Source organism: Anser anser, assembly GCF_964211835.1.
Source record: "Anser anser genome assembly, chromosome: 3".
Lineage (NCBI taxonomy): Eukaryota > Metazoa > Chordata > Aves > Anseriformes > Anatidae > Anser > Anser anser.
The window spans coordinates 123,566,381-123,586,588 of NC_139722.1; the positions used below are offsets into that span (position 1 = coordinate 123,566,381).

Here is a 20,208-nt window from a genome sequence, read left to right on the forward strand (position 1 = left end):
ACTAGGGATAAGAAAAGCCTTGTTATCTCTTCCCTCCCTCCTCTCCGCAGACCTTCAGTGCAAGGAGTCAGTTTGAAGAAGCCGAGTGAAAACCTCAAAGGGAGTTCAGGTTCTTCCTCTGTCTGTGCAATTCTTGGTGGGAGTGACACGATGTAACGCTGAGCAGAGGCACCGTGCTTGGGTAACTTTGGGCCTGGGCAAAAGGAAGAAAGGCTGTGAGACAGCTTCTTGTCGGGAGCTTTTCCCTGCAGCCCGCCGGGCTGGCTGTATTCCTGAAAGACAGGTCATATCCTGCCAGACACGAGGCACCGAGTGAGGTTGTGCAGCCTGTGCTCCACAGGACCACAGACCACATAGGTCCTTTTTGAGCCTTTGCCTGTGAATACAGGAAGGACAGGCTGCAAAAGGTCCTTCATACAGGTGCCTTCAGGTAGGTGGAGAAGAGAGAAGCTTGAGTAACCTCCCTATTCTTCCATCTTGCCCTACAAATGCCTCCCACAGTTGTTGGCTCTTTCCTGGGAAGCACAAGGCCCTTCACTTCAAGGGGCTGTGGATTGGAGGAGGGAGTGCTCACGCTAGGGCAGCCCAAAGAGCCAGCTTGCCTTTGAGGACAAGAGGAGGAGATATGGACAACACCAGTGCACCCTGTTGTGCACCCTGGTGCTTATGGAAGGGTATTTCTGGAGCTCTAGCAAAGTTCAGATGAGCAACTACAGAGGTCAAACAAGCTGTCCAGCTCTCTGAGCCACCCCTTACCCCAGGAGGTGTCAAAAGCAACGTGCATCTGCACCTTCTGCAGTTGAAAACATAGCTCCAAACTCTGAGCTGCTGGTTCAGCTGCTGTGCCAGATGCACGGTGTGAGACACAAGCATGTCTTCTGTCAGTGTGGAAAGCTCCTGTTGCGAGGTAGAAAGGACGCTTGGGGGGAGACATCCGAAAAGGCCTCAGAGAAGAGCTCATCTACCTACTTTACTGCATTGAGGCTAGCAAAGCTGTGCGTGAATTTCCGTCTAGCTGCTGCCGCTCACGCCAACCCTATGTGCACGAGGTTTGCCTCGTAACAGCCAAAAGGGAATAGCACCATCGGATTTCCTCCGTGCTACCTCTCAATTTCTGCACCAGCAGTTCTTGGCTTACGAGCTGAAAGCCTGATCCGAACTTCTTGAGTGTCAGCCGCCGTGCGCAGCCGCCAGCCGCCGAAGCAGAGCCGCGTCTTTCCCTCACCCGCAGCCTGGCTCCTGGCCCTCGGCAGCCCCAGCGGGGCAGGCTCTGCAGCCAGCTCTTGCTCTCCCTCTGCCCCAGTGCCTCGGGAAAGGGAAAAACGGCGCTGAGGAGACCGATGAGCAGTGCTGGAGATGGCGTGAGGGTAGGTAGGGCACAGCCCTGGCAGGCTGAACGCCCCTGGTCCCACAAAGATCACTGGTGGCAGTGTGGCCATCGGGCAGCATGCACGGAGCAGCCACCTCGTAGTTTAAAACACAAGGGAGGGATGGGCAGGAGCAGTCAAGAACAAAACTGCATTTTAAGCCTCCTGAACATTATGTGCATTGTTGGGATGTTTGCAGAGTGGTTTGCACTTCCAGACCCCGACCGAACTGCCACGGTGGGGTCCTGATCATTTATTTTCCTGCACATGTTGACAGCTGGTCAGAAGGGCCTACCAAACACGGGGACTGCTTGAGGGCAGTGATCTGAGCAAGTTGTTGGGGTTGTCTGATGCTTCACTTTTTTCTGCCTTTCAGTGCGCGCATGTGTGCAGAGTATTTAAAACTTCTAGACAATAGTTTGCTGGGTAGCAGGGAACGAAACCCCTAATGAATAGCCCATTGTTTACATCCATTTCAGCCTGTTTCGTTGCTGAATTAGTGCCCTGAAACATAGCTTGCAACTCTGTTGTTTTTAGCTCCCCTCTCCTTACCCATCCCCCTTGCCATTCCTTATGGTTGCTAAATCCTGCTGTTATCTTCTCCATGCAAGCTTCCCAATTTCCTTCTCTCCCCTTGATTTCCCTCTGTAGAAACCTCTTGTCCAAACTGGATCATCTCTTGCCTCTGGTTTAGCCAACATCCCCAGCCTTGACTTAGTGGACTCCAACCTCAGTCCTTGATATTTTTATTCAGACGAATGGGCAGGGGGGAGTCCAAACCCAGTTTCCTGCTGCCACAGCCAGCTCTAAATCCCCTTTTTCCCTTTACCTTTTCATCCCTACATCCTTGTTTCTTTGGAGCTCTTCCTGCACCAGTGTGCATTGTGCGTGTATATTTGTATTTCACCTCCTATTTGCCTGCCAGCCCCCTGCCCACTCTCCAGCCCTTGTTTCCCTCTCCGCTCTGGCCTGTTTGTCTTGGGTAGTGTCTGCTGGGGGGTGGGAGCCTTCCCCCCCCCCGCCTCCCCGTGTAAACAAATGAGCGTGGCTGCTTGGCAGAGCTGCAACCTTTCCTCTGTGCTCGGTTTGTAGATGGCCCTTTGCTTTGTGAATCGGGGCTGTGTAGCTGTTTACCTGCAGGACGTGCTTGAGCAACTGCTCGGACTGATGCATACCATACTCCGGGACTGTTTCTTCTCTCTCCAGCCCTGATTTATAGATAGCTGGAGAAGGGAATTCTTGGCTGCCCTGTTTTGAAAACTATTACGCTGTGCTAAACCTGGTGAAACAAACACAACACTTGATACAAAACCAGCTCCATTCAGTTTTCCCCAACAAGGGGAAGAAAGAAAAGCTTCCCTTACTTATTTAAACAATAATTCCCCTCAACTCATACTGCAATGGACACAGGTATGGAGGCTTGCTCCCTTTTCCAGGAGTTCCTGGAAATTCAGACTGGGATTTCCACAATTAACAGAGGGAATGGGATATTTTGGAGAGGGTTATTTTTTTAAATATTTCTTTCTGGATAGGCAGCGTGTACATGTCGTATAGCACAAACGAGCTGCAGCTCTGCAGGGCTTCTGTGTACAGACTGGAGCGCCAGAACAGCGTGTCCTCGGGGATCTGCAGAGATGTCCCTATGGCTGGAGAGATCAGTAGGTTGGGAGCAACTGAAGACCCCAAAGATTTCAAGGAAGCACATGAAATCAGCTGAGAGTTGCCTTTAATTAAAGGAGTGCTGTGTCTCGTGCATATCAACGACTTCTGCTTCCCTTTCCTTTACACCTCTGCGGAATGCCCCCTGGATTTTGACTTGAGGGCAATGGTGTAAATTTTGAAATAACATTTGTATGTGTTAGGACAGTGCTGGCCTCCTTTCGGGATGGAGGAGTTACTCTAAAATATGGCAAAATCATCAAATGACAAGAAACCCAAGGATGTGTCAGCCCATGCCAAAGAAAATCCTGCAAGAGGAAGACTCAGCTGTGAAAATTTACCCTGTTGCTACGGAGCTCGTTTTGTTGCGTGTATCATGTGCAAGAGGAATAATTAAAGAAATACTCCACCTGGCAAATGAACAGACAGTCTATTTGCCCCAGTTACAGGACAGTTACACGTGCACTAAACCTGAGACACCTGGCAGCAGTGCTTAGCAGGTACAGGCTGTTAATGGCCAGGTGGGGAAGCAGATTTTTTGTTAGAGGAATGAATGGGTTCTTGGAAGGCAGGGGAGGAGGGGAAATTCCTATTTGTCTTTAAAGTATTTCTCCTGTGCTGTTAAGGAAACCAGATTTGGAGAGCGTTCCCTCTGTAAGCAGCAAAGCTTTCCATTTCCCACTGCGGGGATGCTTTCTCTTTATTTCCACTACAGGTCGGTGGCAAGGTCCCGAAGGCTGTGCCAGGAGCCTGGCTGAGCTCACGCCTCCTCCTCCCTGCGCGCAGGGGTGATGCGTTGTGGCAGGGGAAGAGCTAGCGGGACATCACCATCCCAAATTGGCTTCAGACTGATTCGAGGGTGCAGTAGTGAGGTGGCTGTGTACCCCAATGTGGTGCATTTTCACGCCTGTATTTCTAAGTGGGGAGGTTTCTTCTGTTATTTGGGCTTTGTCATATTTAATCCCATGACGAGCTTAGGCTATGCATCTTGAATTTGTACTCCTTTCTTTGCGACTTACACAGCTGATCTTTGGCCCTCTGTTGCATTTGGGTCTCCTTTTTCCTCATCCAGCTTTGCAAATTCCCTATTTACATTCTTCTACCTGCTCAAGGCACCCTAGGACCCCAAAGCAGAGCCACCGTGCTGTTGTTTTGGCCTCTTACTGCCCTCTGAAAACACGGAGCCAGTAATTCGGATTAATTCCTGACTTTCTTATAATGATTCACTCCTCTTCCCTCTATCACTAGATAGCACATTCCTCACAAACCAAACCCGTGTAGCCCAGAAATAGGTCTCACACCACCACCTGCACCCACTCCCTGGACTACAGGCATTGCCTGTGGCATCTGTTGGTGTGATTTCTGGTGAAACCTGCAGTGTGCTGTGCGAGCGTTCGGGTAGAGCCAGTACGCCCCTCGTCATACCTGCCTTATAGAGGACAGGGACAACTCTTCATAAAGGGAAAAAAAAAAAAAAGGGTGGGGAGGAAAAAAATAAAGTTATAAGCTATCTCCATCAGCGTGCAGTTTTTTTTGCTGGCTGGTTTGGGTGATTTATAATGGTGTGCGGAGCTTTGTCACCTTAATGCTGACTCGTTCCGATGCTGCCCAGAGGTCGGCCTGCTGGCCTGTAAAAAATGAGTTGTTGATCTAGGTTGCTTTTCCTAGCAGCCACGCTACCAGCGCTGCCCTCACTGCTCTCAGTGTTGTTTCAGGGCTCACCCGTGGGCTGAAGAGGCCCACCTGGGACATTCCCTCAGCCTCTCTGCCCTGCTTATTTCATTTTAGAGATCCTCATAATGTGACCCTACGCAGGCCATAAACACATCTCTTTCACTTAGCAGGTAGAAGAGCAGCAACACCAGCAGCCAGACTTGTAGCCTTTGCGTGAGGATGGGATTCCTCATCTACGCGGTTGCTTTGGGAAGCTTGCAGGAGAGGAGCATGCTTCCATTATTATTATTATTATTTTTAACGGGGTTAGCATGGAGCATGGAAAAGCAGAGCTGGCTGCTGAAACAGATGTGCTGCAAAGGGGATGGACACAACGGGTTTAAAAGCTGAGACAGAGGTGTCTGAGTGTGTGAACTACATTAGGACACGCACGTTGTGTTTTCTCCTTCCCAGGAAGTGCTGAGAACAAATTGTCATGGAAATGTAAAATACATTTGCTCTGTTTTGGGCTGAGGCAAGCAACGAGGGCCCTACAGCCTTGAGAGCCATTTATGAGCCTGCTTGGGGAAAAGGCCCTGTAATGAGACGGGGTGCCAGATCCTGTTTCTCCGGCTCCTTCCGTAGCGCTCAAGGTATGTCTAGGAACCACCTCCTGTTTGCACCCAGCAGTGCCCTTGTGTTAGGCCTGGCACACACCCCAATCATCCTCCATGCGGTGGGTGGGCAGCGCTGAGCCCATGCTCTGCACACCCCAGCTTCTTGAAGACATCCTCCAGGAGCGGATCTCATCTCTCCTGGCCAGGCCCCTTGCGTGCCAGGGCTGTGCCCGCAGTGGGGCCAGGTCCCTTCCTCTTGCCTGGCGAAGCTTGCAGTGCTGCTGTGTTGAGCAGCGCTTCTCTGAAAGCTGCTAAATAGACACACTAAGCTCTGCCTTGACAATACACCCTTTTCTTGAGAGAAATGAGAAGTTTCAATTTCAGTCACTAGCCTGTTTTTCATTAACCTGTTTTAGTCAGCAAGTCATAGCTTTACTGTGCCACTCGCTCCAGCAGCCACTCGTCAGCCTAACGAGATGGTGGAGCAAAACTCCTGTCCTCTGCAGAAAACGCAAAGAGAGAAGAGGCAGCTCTACCCCAAACGTTAGAGGAGACTCGGTCAAATTAACACTCCAGTAAATGTCAAATATTTTAAATTTACAGGGCACTTTAAGCCCCAAGTAGGGAGCGAGGGGGGAAGGGATTGGAGTGAAGTTAATAAAACCTTTTACAACTTTTGACTTAATCTTTTATTCAGTGTTTGTATAACTCAGTTATCTGCTAGTTAATACCAGTATTTTTGATACCTCTCCAGAGCCAATACACTGCAAACCTTCAGCCCTGTTGGGTATTTGTGCTACAGCATATTTAATAGCCATGACAACAATTCAACAATTGTATAGCAGCCTCCCCTCCCTGTCTGAATGTTGCAGGCACCAGAGTGTCTCCATTGGAAAACCCCTAAACATACCGTTTCAGCCAAAACTGGTTTAATGATAGTCTACTGTGAGCTTGACAGGCTTTAAAAAAAAAAAAAAAAAGAAAGGAAAAAAAGACACTTTTTTTCTTCTCACCCCCCGCCCCCCATTTTTTCTCAACTTCTTCACTTCTTTTGAAAAAGCTGCCACTGTAAAATACAAGGCGAATTAAAAAAAATAAATTGCTTTAAATTGCTTAACAGGCTTGATGAGACAAAGACTGGTGTGTTGGAGTGGCTGCAGGGAGCTCTGCGGCTGCTTTTGTATGATTTCAGAGGTGAATTTAGATGGCTGGAAGATAGATGGGTGCCAGATGCAGTTTGACACAGATTCCGGCAGCTGCTCCTGCGCGAGGTTTCATTAGCGGCGAGTTAGCCAGCAGCAGAGCACCGGCGAGGCCCCGAACGCTGAAACGACAGCGAGAACAGTGAAACAATACAATATTCGCTAAGTGATTTTAATCTAGGAGATTAAATGACACCCAGACGGCTTCCCGACTTAAAAAGCCACCGTGGTATAAAGCTGGTAATGGCACTCGCTCTCTCCAGGCCCTCGTCGCGTGTATTTACATTGTGTGTGCTTCCCCGCCCCCCAAAATGGGAAGAGAAGGGTAGATTTTGTGTTGCAGTCATATTTTTCCATCGGAGCTGTATAATGTGTTTTTAACTGCAACAGGAAACATTGGCCTCGCTTCGACGAATGCTTACATTGGATTGAAGTGCTCGCGTGCTCCCGCTACGCACAGGCGTAGCCGTTTGAGAGCTTCGGGCCATGGTCTGTAAAGCAAATGGCTTCCTTTTTAATAGAAGGGCACGTCCCCAAATCAGGAAGTCACTGGTATTTACAGGCTTGGGGAATTTGGCTTGTTTTTAAGTAAACCAGTGTGCTAGGATGGGCAACTTGGCAGAAATGGTGGCGAGCTGCTGTTCCCCGGGCAGCTGGAGGTTTGTTCTGGGGGGGACAGGCTCAAGTTTGGGGTTTTGTGAAGGGAAAGAAAATGGGCTCACACTTATTTGCAGTGCTATCCAAGCTGTGACTGGGGTAAGAGGTGCTTGGGGGGCTGACTGGCTGCCTTTGGGGACCCCTGGCTGTGTCAGGGCTGGCATTTACAGTGCGGTTACTGGGGTATAAAACAGCTTGGTGTGCTTCTGGTGCTCCAACAGGCGTACCCCTGACAAGAGGAGGAGGAGGTCTTCCCTCTGTTAGTGGAGGGAAAACATATAAAGCAACAAGGAAACAAAAAATTTCTTCTTTCCTTCCTTATGTGCCACCTGAATATCGCCGTTACGTATTTAACTGCTGGTATCAAACTACTGCAATCACTTGGAGTCATTTGCTAGCCTCACGGCAAGCAAACAAAACATTTTTTTTCCAATTAATACGCAAGTTGGATGCATGCAGGTTGCCTTTCACTCTCCACCGCTGTTTGCTCGTGAACGTTACAATTCTGTGTCTAGATGCCTTCAGTAAGTACCCCATGCATGGCTTCAATTAAGCTTTCTATATTGAGAAAGTATGCCTTAATTTAGCAGGTTAAAGATATCTCTGTTACATCAGTTTGTTCACAGTGTGTTGTGACCTAATCAACTAGGGATGTAAGCCATTTCATGAGGAGTAATTACTCAACAACAAAAAATGTCTCTCTTTCCTAATAGCTGGGAGTGAGTTGGCTAATTGGAATCCATTTTGGTAGCGGCAGGTCAGCAAGCAGGAGGTGACTTTCCTGGCTGGCTCCTAGGTGGGAGGGAGAGGCCGTCAGAAGCTGAAAGGCAGAACCACAGCTTCCTGAGCCCGCCGCGAGAGCACCGCAGCCATTCGGGAGCGTGGCGGCAGCTCGTAGTGCTGGCCCACGCGGCGCCCTGGTGCTCTCCTTCACCAGCGATGCCGTCGACACAGTTTGGCCAAAGCCCATTCCTGGATGTTTTTGAGGGAAGGAATTTGAGTGGGTTGGAAATGCCAGACCTGCTCTGGAGCATTGCGAAATAGCTCTGATTTTTTTATTATTACTGGAGGCGGGGGCACGCAACGATGGCTTTGTCGTGTGACGAGTCTTCTGCATTGCCTGGTTAGGCCATGGTCAGGAGACGGTGCGAAGTTGAGAGATGCTGCTTATTCTGTCTCTACTAGGAATAGCTTATGACAGTGACGGAACGATTTTTGCTTTCAGTGCTTCGTCGCTTAGGAGTGTGGACTACTAATCCTGCCCCAGAGGTGCCACGTTGAGGCAGCTTTTAGGTGACCCCACTGCTTGCTTTTCTGCTTTCCCACCAGAAGCATCGTTGAGGTGCATCCTGATTTGATTCCCCCCACCCACCCTGGCTTCAAATTTTGCTGAGAGGGAGGTGGAGAGGAAAATCCTCATGAATTAACATTATTTCCCTGGTGGGCTTTGCTGCCATTTTATCTAATTACGCCTGCTGTTTTCCAGATCACATTGTAAGCATTTGCATGAAGGGGCTTTCACTTACCTCCTCAAGTAAATTAAATAACAGCCCTTAGGCTGGGCTGACAGCATAATGCATTTTCATGTGGGAGATCAACAGCTCCCATACCTTGAGATGGGAAATGCTGAAATGACAGGGAAGCTCTGTGCTTTCGTCTTGAATTAGGGCAACTAGACCGAGTTGGGGCTACTTTGCAAGTGCCTGCGCCCAACTCGTGCGGTGTGCAGGCTCGGTTGGGAAGAGGGGGACACACGGGAACCCACAGCAAGGTCCACGGGGAGCAGGCCGTGATTTTCGGCTCGCTCAGATCCACGGGCTACGTGTAAGATGTGCAGGAAAGCCGGGGAAAGCAAGCCTGTTGTCAGCAGATTTAAATGCTCGGCCCTATTGGAGAGCGTGAAGGGATCTGCAAACCAGGAAAGATTGAAAGCCACAGACGTAAAGCAAATGAGAGGTGCAGGCCCTGCCCTGAGGACGTTTAGTGTGACTCGTGGATGGAGGAGGCTGGACTTGTCTTGAGCGCTCTGGAAATCAAAACACATGGGTTTGACTTTCATTTCCACAATAAGCTTCTACTAGCCATCCAGTAGTTTCCCCGTGCTTCATTTCTTCAATTTGCCAAATGAGGCAGTGGCCTGTCTGCCGAAATGACAGCCCGCCGCTCGCTTTGCCCGACCGTTACTCGCAGCGAGTGGCCAGCCCCAGGGCTGCCCTGCCCTCCTCCTCCTGTCTCAGGGCTCCCAGAGCCCCCCGAGCAGCAGCCCCCCAGATAATCCCCTTCCTCTCCCATCCTGTATGGCGTACGGACCAACCCAGTGAGCATTTGGTGAATGAGGGGGCGATGGGCCCCTACAGCAGGCAGGGAATTGAATCCCTGCTCCGGCTTGCTCTTGTGGGTCATAAGAGGGGATCAGCAAGGTGAGTCTGCTTAGCGGGTGGTCCCCGTGTGCTGGGGAGCCTCGCACACGTGTTTCACCTAAACAGAGAAGGGCTGAACGTGTCCTCTCAGTTTGCTGCGCCTCCGCAGTGACAGCGACCCCATCGGTAATTGTATCTCTGATGCTGAAGTGCCTTCTAGCTTTTGCTGCTAATTCTTCTTCCCTGGTGTCATTGGTGAGGGATTAAGGAAGTCATGCAGATCACCAAGATCTGCTTGAAGGAGTCGGCAGTGACTCACTTCTGTCTGGGGACTTCTGCTAAAGAAACACAGTTGACTTGTTTTTCGTTTGAAAATCAAGATTTCTGTTCCATCAAAACATAGTTCCAAGTTGAAGGTGGTGGAGAACTAGAAAAGTTAGCGTGATGGGGGTGTGAGTGCTTTTAACTTACATGTTAAAGCATCTTGGCTCTTGTAAGTAACGGGAGAACTACTCTTGTAATGCATTGCGGTGTCTGAGATGAATTTTGAATGCCAGTGAGATAATGAGATTTATCAAACAACAAGCCCGTCTTTCACTTTGTTCAAGTTTGGCCTCGTGCCTCACATACATGGAGTTTAGCTCAGAAGCAGCTCGTCGTTTGTATCCCCAAACCACCGTGTGCAGTTCTGATGGATGGCGGCCGCTGGACGCGAGAGCTTCAGAGCTGGGACATGAGAGAGGCTCCCCCAACCTTTCTGCTTGCTCCGAGACCCTGCAGCAGGACGCGGGGTAAGCGAGTGGTCACCACGAGGCTGCTGTGGGAGAGGCTGAGGAGGCGTTTGCCTTTACGAATCACCGACTGCAATTTAACACGTCAATCATTTCTTCAGCATGAACGTGCGTGATGTTCACGATGTAAGACACAGGGCTGCTTTTAACAGGTTAGGTGAGATGATTCAGGACTGATCCAGCTCCTTGGGCGATCAGGTAGTATACAGCCCATGGTGGTTATTATTCACTCCTTGTTGATGTTAGAAAGCTTTCTAACAATTCATGGTATCTCTCAAGCTCTCATCCTCTTCTCTCTTTTTGTTTTAATTTAATTTTATTATTATTATTATTATTCAGACTCCTGCTGTATGCATCTCCCAAGCAGGTGGGAGGGCGAGTTGGTGGGAGATGACTTGGCTTTGTTGGAACTTCACTTAATGCAGGGTGGGGGCAGAGAAAATGAAGCTAAATTACGCAGATCCTGAAGGCACAGCGAGTGTGCTACATCACTTGTGAGCATGACTAGAACTGAAAATGAATCACAGCCTTGTTAGACACTGTATGTGTCAGTGCATGTGGGCAGAAATATCATTCAGTGAGAGAGAGAAAAAGACGGAGAGAAAGAGACTGAATCTTTTAAAGCGTGCTGGTCCCACTGAAGCAGTTGTAGTATTTAATCTAATGGGTGAGAGCGGGGAAACAAGGGGGCAGCTTCTGTAGGATACTTTGCTACGTTGGTTTATCTTCCTTTCTGAAGATTCAAGAGGAGGCTGGACCTCTCAGCAGTGACATCTGAAGACTTTTCTAAACCAGAAAAGGCTGTAATTGCAAGTTCAGGTTTGAACCCACTTTCGAGGAGTTTATAATACAACCACCAAGACTTATTTTGGGTGAGATTTGAATGTGGAGTCGCTTCAGCCTGCGTGTTCATTTTGCATTAGGAAGCAAATTTGATTTGCTCTTCCTGTAGCCTTCTGATGGTGCACACTCACACGAACGCAGTGGCACACCCATGTGCACACCAAGCTCGTTTCCTAAATTCCAGTTACAAAAAGCCACTCTGGAGCTGTAACCTCGATGCTTGCAGCTGTGTAATTTGAACAGGGCTCATCTCTAACCTGGAAATTGGTTTTGCAGTTAGGTTCTGATGGGACACAGCCATGGCAGGTGATTTGATGGAGAGTTGCTCGAATAAACTGGCCTCTAGAATCTGGTATGTATGTGTTCTTACTCCAGAAGACCCCACAAATGATAGCAGTGTTCCTCAAGAAGCTCTTCCACCTTCTGCAGGAGCCAGTCCATGCCAGCTAGCAAACAGCAACCATCTTAAAATCCCCCACCCCGCCACCCAAATACCACAGTTTTTTTGAAGCCAGATGGAGTAACGCGGTGTATTCTGTCCCACGTTTCGTTTGTGCATTTCTGTACGTTGTGCTTAGTCCTGCAGTCTGCATTTGCTTTCACTAGCCCTCTTACTTCTCCAGGAAGCAAGTGGACTATAGATCAGATTGCCAGGTGCTTCTGTCTTGGGTCTGAGGTTGCTAGTTCTGTATGGACTGTCTCCTCCCGTTTCTGCTGTTTTTGAAGTGTGTCTGCTGAGCACTCATACAGGTGGCAGAATCTGGCCCCAGTCTGCAGTAAGCATTATGCATGTTTTGGAGCTGTACTCCTCCGCCAAGGGGACAATCTTACCTTTCCAAGAAGCATTGCAGTTCACATTTCTTGGAGGATGGAGAGGGGAATTTATCCCCCTTCGTGAAGCCTGAGATCGTCTTTGCTCAGCATAAACTGGAAGCCATGGGAGGAGTGTAATGTGTTCCCAAATGACACCTAATGGAAGAGCTTGGCTGTTGACAGCACCATACCACAAATGAAAACTTTTAAGGAATTAAAAAAAAAAAAACAACAAAAAACAACATCAACCAACAGATTGTTAAAGCTGTTTTCCCTGAGTACTCTATCACAAGAAATAGAGCTGTTTGTATAGGTATTGTGGGCACTGCAAGCTAGGCAGGCTCCTCTTAGAGCAGCTTGAGATACTACTTCATAGCCTGAAGTTTAACCAGAACAAACTCGTGTTGCTTTTTTTCCCCCTCCCCTCTTCTCCTGGGTATGTTCCCTTAGTTTCTCATCCATCCAGTGCTAGTATGGCGAAGTCTCTCGTTGCTTCTTGGAGGTTTACGTTCTCTTCCAGGTTTTTGTCCCCAGCCTGCTTTCCGGTATCTCCTTAAAGCTTTTCATCCTAGTCACCCTTCTGCCTGAACCCATCCTGGATAGGGTTTCAGTGGGAAAGCTGTTGTCCTAGCGTGTGCAGTGAAGGCAGCTGTAACCCGTCAGCCCAGGTGGGTTAATCTGGTGTAGAAACTCCAGAAATCCTGGGGTCGTGTTTGAAAATGCTTCCTCTACAAAGCATAGCCTGTGCTTCCTGCGTGTTGCCGCCTGTGGCTCTTGTTTTACAGCAGGCTCAGACCCTGGTGCCAGGCTCTTCTGCTGAATTTGGGAAGGCTGCGTGCAGGAGGAGGCAGGTGGTCATTGCCGGTAGTGTCTGCAGGCACTGGCCTGTGACATCTTGTGTAATTTAAAAGCTGATGATTCTAGACACTGGCTTGAGTTTTAAAAAAGCAGCTAGAGCTGTGTGGCTTCTTCTTTATCCCCCTCCCCACAGACCAGGTGCTCTGTAGTTTCTGAACACAAAGTGGTTTCTGAACGTTAAGAAGCATGTAAACTGTCTCCAGCTGAGGACACAGCACTGCACCTCCCCCCTGCACCAAAAAAAAAAAAAGGGGAAAAAAAAAAAACACAGAAAAAAACCTCCATCAGTAACTTTTGAAAATCCTGGTCATTGTGTGGCTTTCCTAGAACGTCCTTCTTTAATGAAACGGGAATAGCTTGTGATTTTCTGACTCTTAGATGTGACCCTTCTGGGAGAAAGGCAAGGAAGGGATCCATACTTGCAACAAGAACAAGCTTTTAATTACTTAGAGCAAGAACATGTTCTGAAAAGTAAAGATTTTAGACTTAATGTGCAAGGAACAAAAGGCCGTTGTGAGCTATGTACAAGAGTTGCTGAGAGTTTGTATTCTGCCCTTTTTTTTTTCTGTGGGAGTTATTTCCTGTTGTTGACTAGAGTTCTTTATTTAGAACCACCTAGCTACTGAATGACGGCTAGCTCGCGAAAAGAAAAAGTGTGATTAAAACTTGCTAAGGCATATTTCAAGATCTCCTCACTTCCATTAATTTAAGGTGAATCTTTGCTAAATAAAAGAAGAAGTTCAAAACAACAAATGCATTTTCTCCTAATTACTTCGCCCACATCAGCCGTGACAGCTAGCAAAAATATGCTGGGAGTCCGAGGTCTTTCACCTGAACATCTCATGGAAGGCAATGTTTTGTTAACAAACGTGGCTTGTTTTAGGTTGTCCTGGTTTTAAAACCCAAACAAACCCGTCAAATGCCCGGTCTCCTTTCTTCCAGGTAAGAGTAATGCAGCGGCATTTTGTGGGGGCCACTCTTTTTGACGGACCCCACAACCAGGGTAGGAGTGCAGCACTTGCACTTTCCCAGCTGCTCAGATGAGAAAGGGTTTCCTTTGAAGAGTGCTGCCAGCAAAAAGAGGTTTCTGGCTGCTGACCTGCATGGGAATAGTATTTGTGTACATGTGTTGAGTCAAATTATCAGCGCTTTGACATATGCTTAACTTCTTTTGCTCTTATGGCATGGGCTGAACATCCAGCTGAGGAAAGTTAGCAGAAGAGGTTGAAAAAAAAGAAAAGACTTAACCTGAACGTTACCAATATTGGATTATAGGTGTAGGTAGGCAAGCAAAGGAACTGAGGCTACTGACTTTTTCTTAGCAGGAATCACGCTAGGAATGTCCCCTGGGTGTGGATGATTAGCAAATGCCCTGGGGCATGAGAGCAGATGGACATTCATCCCTCCTGGACCTGGCTGCTCACAAAGTCTCTCACAAAGGGTGGCAATTTCTGCTCAGCTCTTGCAACGAGGCTGGCCCCTTTCTGCGAAGTGCCTGCCCGCCGCCCGCTCTTGTGGGCAAGCTGTGGGACAAGAGCGATGGCTGGCCTGCGCCCTGACAGCAGTTCACATCTTGCCTCCTGCAAACAAAACTGCTAGAGGCTGGTGTGTAAAGCTGGGTGCCTGCAGGGAATCGTTCTGTAAGGGAGAGAGATTTGGGAGCCTTCTGCCCATCCCTGTGCGCTGGGAAAGTCCCTGGTTGGGTGAAGAAGCAGGGAGAGCCTCACTGATATTCCTCGTGGTATTTTCTGTCCAGAAGTGAGACCAGAGAACAGCCTGGGCTGGGCAGCATCAGCACGGACGGGGATGCAGCTCTTCCCCTGGTTTCTTGGGCCTGCTTGTTTCCCTTAGCAATTTCCCCCATTATACCTCCGCTTTGCTCCCCCCCAGAGCTAAACGATGAAAAGGCAGAATTATTGCTGTTTGAGAGAGCTGCTTATGCCTGGCTCAGACACTGTGGGCTTCGGGGAGCAGTATGCCACATGCAACACTTGCTTTTCTAGCTCTGTGCCGCCCTGCCCACAGCATATCTCATTTTTTTCCTGCAAACACCGCGGTAGGAGAGAGATGGGGGTGACCAGACAGGGGAGCTGCCTCACCCCTCTAAAATCAGAGCCAGATTTTAAGGACATTACCTCCCCGAAGTCACTGTGGGAGGGAGAGAGAGGTGTGAAAGGGTGGGCAAGGTGGTCCATGGTGATAAATTGTGGATCCTCAGCTTCTTTCTTTGTCCTGATGGTAGATCCTAAATGCTGGGTGGGTTTGCAAGGCTTTAATGTAGCTTTGTTTGGGAATACTAATTAGGTGTAAACCTCTTTTAGCCTTTGTCTAATGGCCGCTGTAAACGATCAGCTTCCTTCAAAGTGAGAGCATAAAAAAGGTTAGGGGAGAATGTAAATGAACATGTACAGTTCCCTTTTTCTTCGGTAAGCCAAAATACATTTCTCACCGTTATAGGGGTGGTTTTAGGGTAAGGCTGAGAAATGAGTGCTTCACCCACGGTCTGTTTACCTGCACATACAGTACGGGCTTTTGCTGACTCTTAGCCGTGCTAGCACGAGGGAACGTAGAGAGGGAAAATGAATCATTACCACAGTCGTCAGCAGTAAAAGCATCCGATATGCTCATTCACTCTTTTTTTTAATCCTTTCTTTGCACATAATTAACGAATTCACACATTTTGTGAAGGGTTAAAACTGAAAGACTTGTACGTTCACTGCACTGACTCAATGAGTTCAGTTCTATATGATCTTCATTTATTTGTAGTGGAACAGAATGGCAGTGGGAGTTTATGCTACATTTGATGTTCTTGTGCTAGGTTTTTTTGTCAGCTCCTCTATTTCTCTTCTAAATTTGGCCCTGCAGATTCAACTTCTGTTTTATTGGGGCTTGGGGTTTTTTCTTAAAGAAGTTGTGCAGGTCACTCACTGCTTGCCTAAAATTAGACCCCCAGCAAACAGTCTGCCTGAAAGGACTTCAGATTAACGTCGTCTGTAAAGAGTTTTGCACCTGGGATGGCTGGAGGAAGGATTTACTGTTGCAAGTTCGGATTACCTCAAGAATCCCTTCGTCTCACTTGGTAGAGGTATTGCCTGAATCTAGTGGCTCTAAGAAGCTGCAGAAACTAGTCTGAAACGAACCGCCCAAGCCCCCTGAATGGTGTAGGAGTTTAATATGCTGCACAGGTTGTATTCTCGCCAGCAGAAGCAGCTAGAGGTGGGTGCATTCATTTGGATGTCAGAGTACTAACTCATGTTTTCATGTAAATAAGGGCTGAAATAGTTTATTTTCCCCCAGTAATGCATCTGAGCATGAACATACCATACTACGGTGACATAGATTTAAGTGCTATGTAACATTGCAATCCTACATCAACACCGTAGCCACGACACCATTTTGTGTGTGCCATCCCAGCCTCAAACACCCCAATACTGCTGTACAATTCTTTAACGCCACACTTCTGAGCAGGAACCTCCACGTCTCCAAGCCGCTCATCACCCTGCTGGCGGCCCCGTTTGGTCTATCAAGCCTTCGGCATTTCAGCAGGCTCGAGCAGTGCTAAACATATTCCAATGCGCCTATGCAGACAGGCTTCTTCCAGGTTTCAGATGTAGTTAAGAAGAGAGCGGTATGCATCTGCGATCCAGAAACGCACAGCTCCATGCAGAGCTCTGTTGGAGCAGCTCGGCTTCGGAAAAGGGCCGCGGTGTGCAGCACGTGCGCCGAGCCAGGTCGGTGGAGTTGCACTCCTTTGGTGAGCGGGGAGCAGGTTGTCTGTTGGTGGAAGTGAGACGGTGGCAACCTTTGTTCTGAAGCGCGCGTGTGGCTCTCATCTTCGACAGCCGCATCTCGTTAAGGTTTTCAGGATCAGGTCGGGATTGTGCTGGAGACTAGTGGGTGGCCTGAGACTTCTGGCTTGATTGCAGTGACATCTGTTTACACCAGTGGTTAATTAGGCCTGAGGACTGGCCATCTCTCTGTATTTTTCCCCACTGTTTCTTCATTTTTTTTCCTTTATTTAAAGTATTCCCTTCTCGGTTGTAAAACAGAGCCTTCAGTTCTCTCGGCAGATTTTTTTTCTCTTAACACACTGGCTCCAGTATTAGAGGAGCATCAGAATATCAGCGTAGCCTCTCTTCAGAAAAAGTAACCAAGTGTTCCAGAAAAGAATGGCTTGTGCTTTTGATAGAGGCTGCAGGGCGAGCACTAAAAGGGAAAGAAAAGTAAATGCAGCATTTTGTAGCTGCGAATTGTTTAAAACTTAACTCAATGTGAAGCACAGACCACTGTGTCTTGAGAAGAATGAGTGAAAAGCCGAGCCTGCGTTAGGAGCCTTTGTGCAGCACAGCCAGCTTTGGTGTGAACAGTCTGGCCTGGGTCAAAAACGAAGCACATCTCGCAGGTGATGCAGCCTGAATGGGATTTGGGAAGGAACGAGGATGTTTATGAAAAGCAGAAAGATGTGCGTGGACCCAGCAACGGTAGGCAGCGCGAACTTCCGTCAGAGGACAGCGTGTTTCAGCTGGAGCGAGGATGATGCACACCAGCAGTCTCCAGAGCACTGGGAGTGCACAGGGAATTACAGAGGGAGGGAGTCATCTCAGTGCATGAGGAATGCAGCAAAACCTCCTCTGACTAAGCCAGCTAATGCACGCTGTGTTTTTTTTCTTTCCTGATAATCCTGTTCCATAATATTTCCTTAATAATTTAATACGTGAAGAGTAGCCCTTCTGAAAAGCATCTAAATCACCAAGTCTCACTTTCAGATGAAACCTTGCCACACGTGTCCTTGACACACACGGGGGATTTCTACCAGGTATAACTACCTCAGTTAAGTTTGTTTTTTTTTTTTAATTATTGCTTAACGAATTTAGCATGTGGCACAACCCTTGGCACTGCCCAGCAACAGCTGTATGTTACTGGATTCCGTGGGCCTGATCCTGCAGCACTTGAAGCCAAAAAGCGTATTTGGGAACAGACGTTGGCATCGAAGTCTGCAGAAAGGCTCAGAATAAGTATACGAAGGAGGTTAGTTGCACTCAGAATATTGATTCACGAGCTCCATGGTTTTTGCATCTCTGCTCATTTTACCTAAGTAAGACCAACTGCCCAATTGGACATATAATATATGATACTGCATTAGAACTAAGGCTGCATTTGGTCATACTCATTAATTAAACTGATTTCCCCTGTAGTTTTTTTTTCCTAGAGAACTAACAGAGAATGATAATTAAGCATATTATGCATTCTAGGGAACGACGTTTCTCCTACTGCCACAGAAACATTAGAGATGAAAAACATGAACTAAAGCAGAAAAATAATAAAAAAAGAAAAGAAAAGCTAAAATGGGAGTGAGAAGGGGGAGCGTTCCTTCCTTCTGTTTCAGCTGATTCCTCTGTGCCTTGGGATGTGCATGGCAGCCTCGTCACAGCGGATGAGTTGCGCCAGCAGGAAAAAATAAAAGCCAATTGAAATCTAAAGCAGGGCAGCCCAGCTTTTCACAGGTGCAGCTCCCTGGTAATGCACAGATGCAGGCTGCAGTAATGCAGCACCCCAAATTTTGTGGGTTTGTTTTTTTTTTGAGGTGCTTGCTTTTATTTGTAGCTGAACCTTGCCTGAGGAAACTGGTGGTGCTTCGGTCGAGGGGCTGCTGCTGAGCGTCGCTCCTTGCCGCTCCGGGGCTGTTGCTGTTGCCGGCCCACAGCCCCTTCGAGAAGGCCAGTGTTGACCCCTGAGCTGCCTGAAGGGAGGTGTCTTGAGGCTTGGCGGCGTTTAATCACATTTAATTCGTGCCTTTGCTTGTGGCATGCTTGCTTCTTACCCGTGAGACCTGCGTCGCTTGGTGGGGAGCACTGCTCTGGTAGGATGAGCATCCTTGGCTACAGGCAGGCCCTTGGGTTAGCTTTTCCCAGGTTATTGGTGCTGGCAGGGTCTGACTCTGCAAAAAGTTGTCTGCTCTCAGGGCAATATTACGTGTTTGTCTGTCAGCTCCTGTGTGTGCTAATGCAAAGATATCCAGGGAGAGAATGAAGAAGGTGTTTTGTTCTTACATTTACCTGGTGAAGTCTCAGCATTAACATGTATAGCAATTAAAAGGGCCAAGGATGTGCTTAGAAACAGAGGAAACAATTCACTGTGTGTTTTTTTGGCAAAATTTGAGGGATGCCGATGTTTCAGCACACCAAAGGTTGCCACTGTTTCCCAATTGGCACAGATGTTGATAGCCAGAGATTACCTGGCAGTCTGTAATATTTCTAATGAATTGCCCTAAGAAGCCTGGTGTCTGTTTCCCCCTCCCAATCTTTGATTTCTGTTTGTTAATGGATTTCTTTTTAATACAGGAGGGTTTTTGAATGTTCTAAAGGAGGCCTGGCCTCGTTCAGGCAAACTTTGTCCATCCTTGCTCAAAGACGGCTGCGTTTAGACTGTGCCTGTGGCCCACTTCAGGTCAGTAACTCTATCGAAAAACACAGTTCCTTCTCTTCTAGCGTGTCATCCTCTTGTGCGAGCAGCTCGATGGGCTGCTCCTCACAAGCACAGAGACTTTTCCCCCTGCTCCTGTGGTTTCTGGAAGCCTCTGCCAACTCAATTCCCTGCCCAGCGTTCGTGGCTCGGTCGCGGGCTGTTTCTGCACTTACCAACATGTTTGGGCAAACTGCGCTGGGGCCTCGCAGACACCTTCTGGTCAGATTGCTCCGGGGCTGCGGAGCTGAGCTTCCTGGCCAGCAAGGCCTCATTAAATCACACTCCAGGCAACGTGAGACGTGATCGGCAGCGGGATCATTCGCTCTGTGTCGCCTAACCTCGTCCTGGCATGGCAGGGCCTGAGCAGTGCAAAGTGTGGGCAGGAACTCCACTCGTATCGATTCATGTCATGACCTATGCTCATCTGAGAGTGTTTCTGAGTGTGGATGCAGGCTGTGCTCGTTGTGTTCAGAGGAACAATCTGAGTTATAGCGTGACTATAAACTCCTGCCAAGAAAGGCCCAGGGGAGTTACAGTAGGAAACAGGAGGGGCAGTGAGTTTTCTCTTATGCTAGTGTAAAATTGGAGCAACCTAACAAAGTCAGGAGTGGTCAAAACTCATACACCAGAGGCTCAGGCCTTTTGCTGCCGAATATAAAAAGGCAAGACTGGGGCCATGGATATCAGAGTGGAGCCCAGCTCTTATTTAGCAAATGTTTGTGGTTATGCCTATACTCCTAGCGATAGCGTGCACACACCCAGGAACAGGGACTGTAAGCCTGCCGTGGACTTTGAGCTCCAGAAGGCAGGCACTGCTTGGCTGGATGCATCCCCGGCGCGATTACACGGGGCCAGATCCTGCCATGCTATGAGTCCAGAGCAACCCCCCTGAAGCAAAGGTTTCCACTGGTGGAGCTAAGAAA

At 48.4% G+C, this 20,208-nt stretch overlaps 1 protein-coding gene and 1 long non-coding RNA gene across 2 annotated transcripts in view; one reads left to right on the forward strand and one right to left on the reverse strand.

The window, feature by feature from the left end:
- The window catches only part of SERTAD2 (SERTA domain containing 2), an 81,271-nt gene that overhangs the window by 37,922 nt on the left and 23,141 nt on the right, over nucleotides 1-20,208 (forward strand). The gene's annotated exons all lie outside the window — the stretch shown is intronic.
- LOC310897903 lies at nucleotides 4,108-19,562 on the reverse strand. Its single transcript, XR_014582696.1, has 2 exons — nucleotides 19,459-19,562; nucleotides 4,108-17,026 (listed from the first exon to the last, which is right to left on the reverse strand). It is a non-coding gene; the product is annotated as an uncharacterized lncRNA (long non-coding RNA).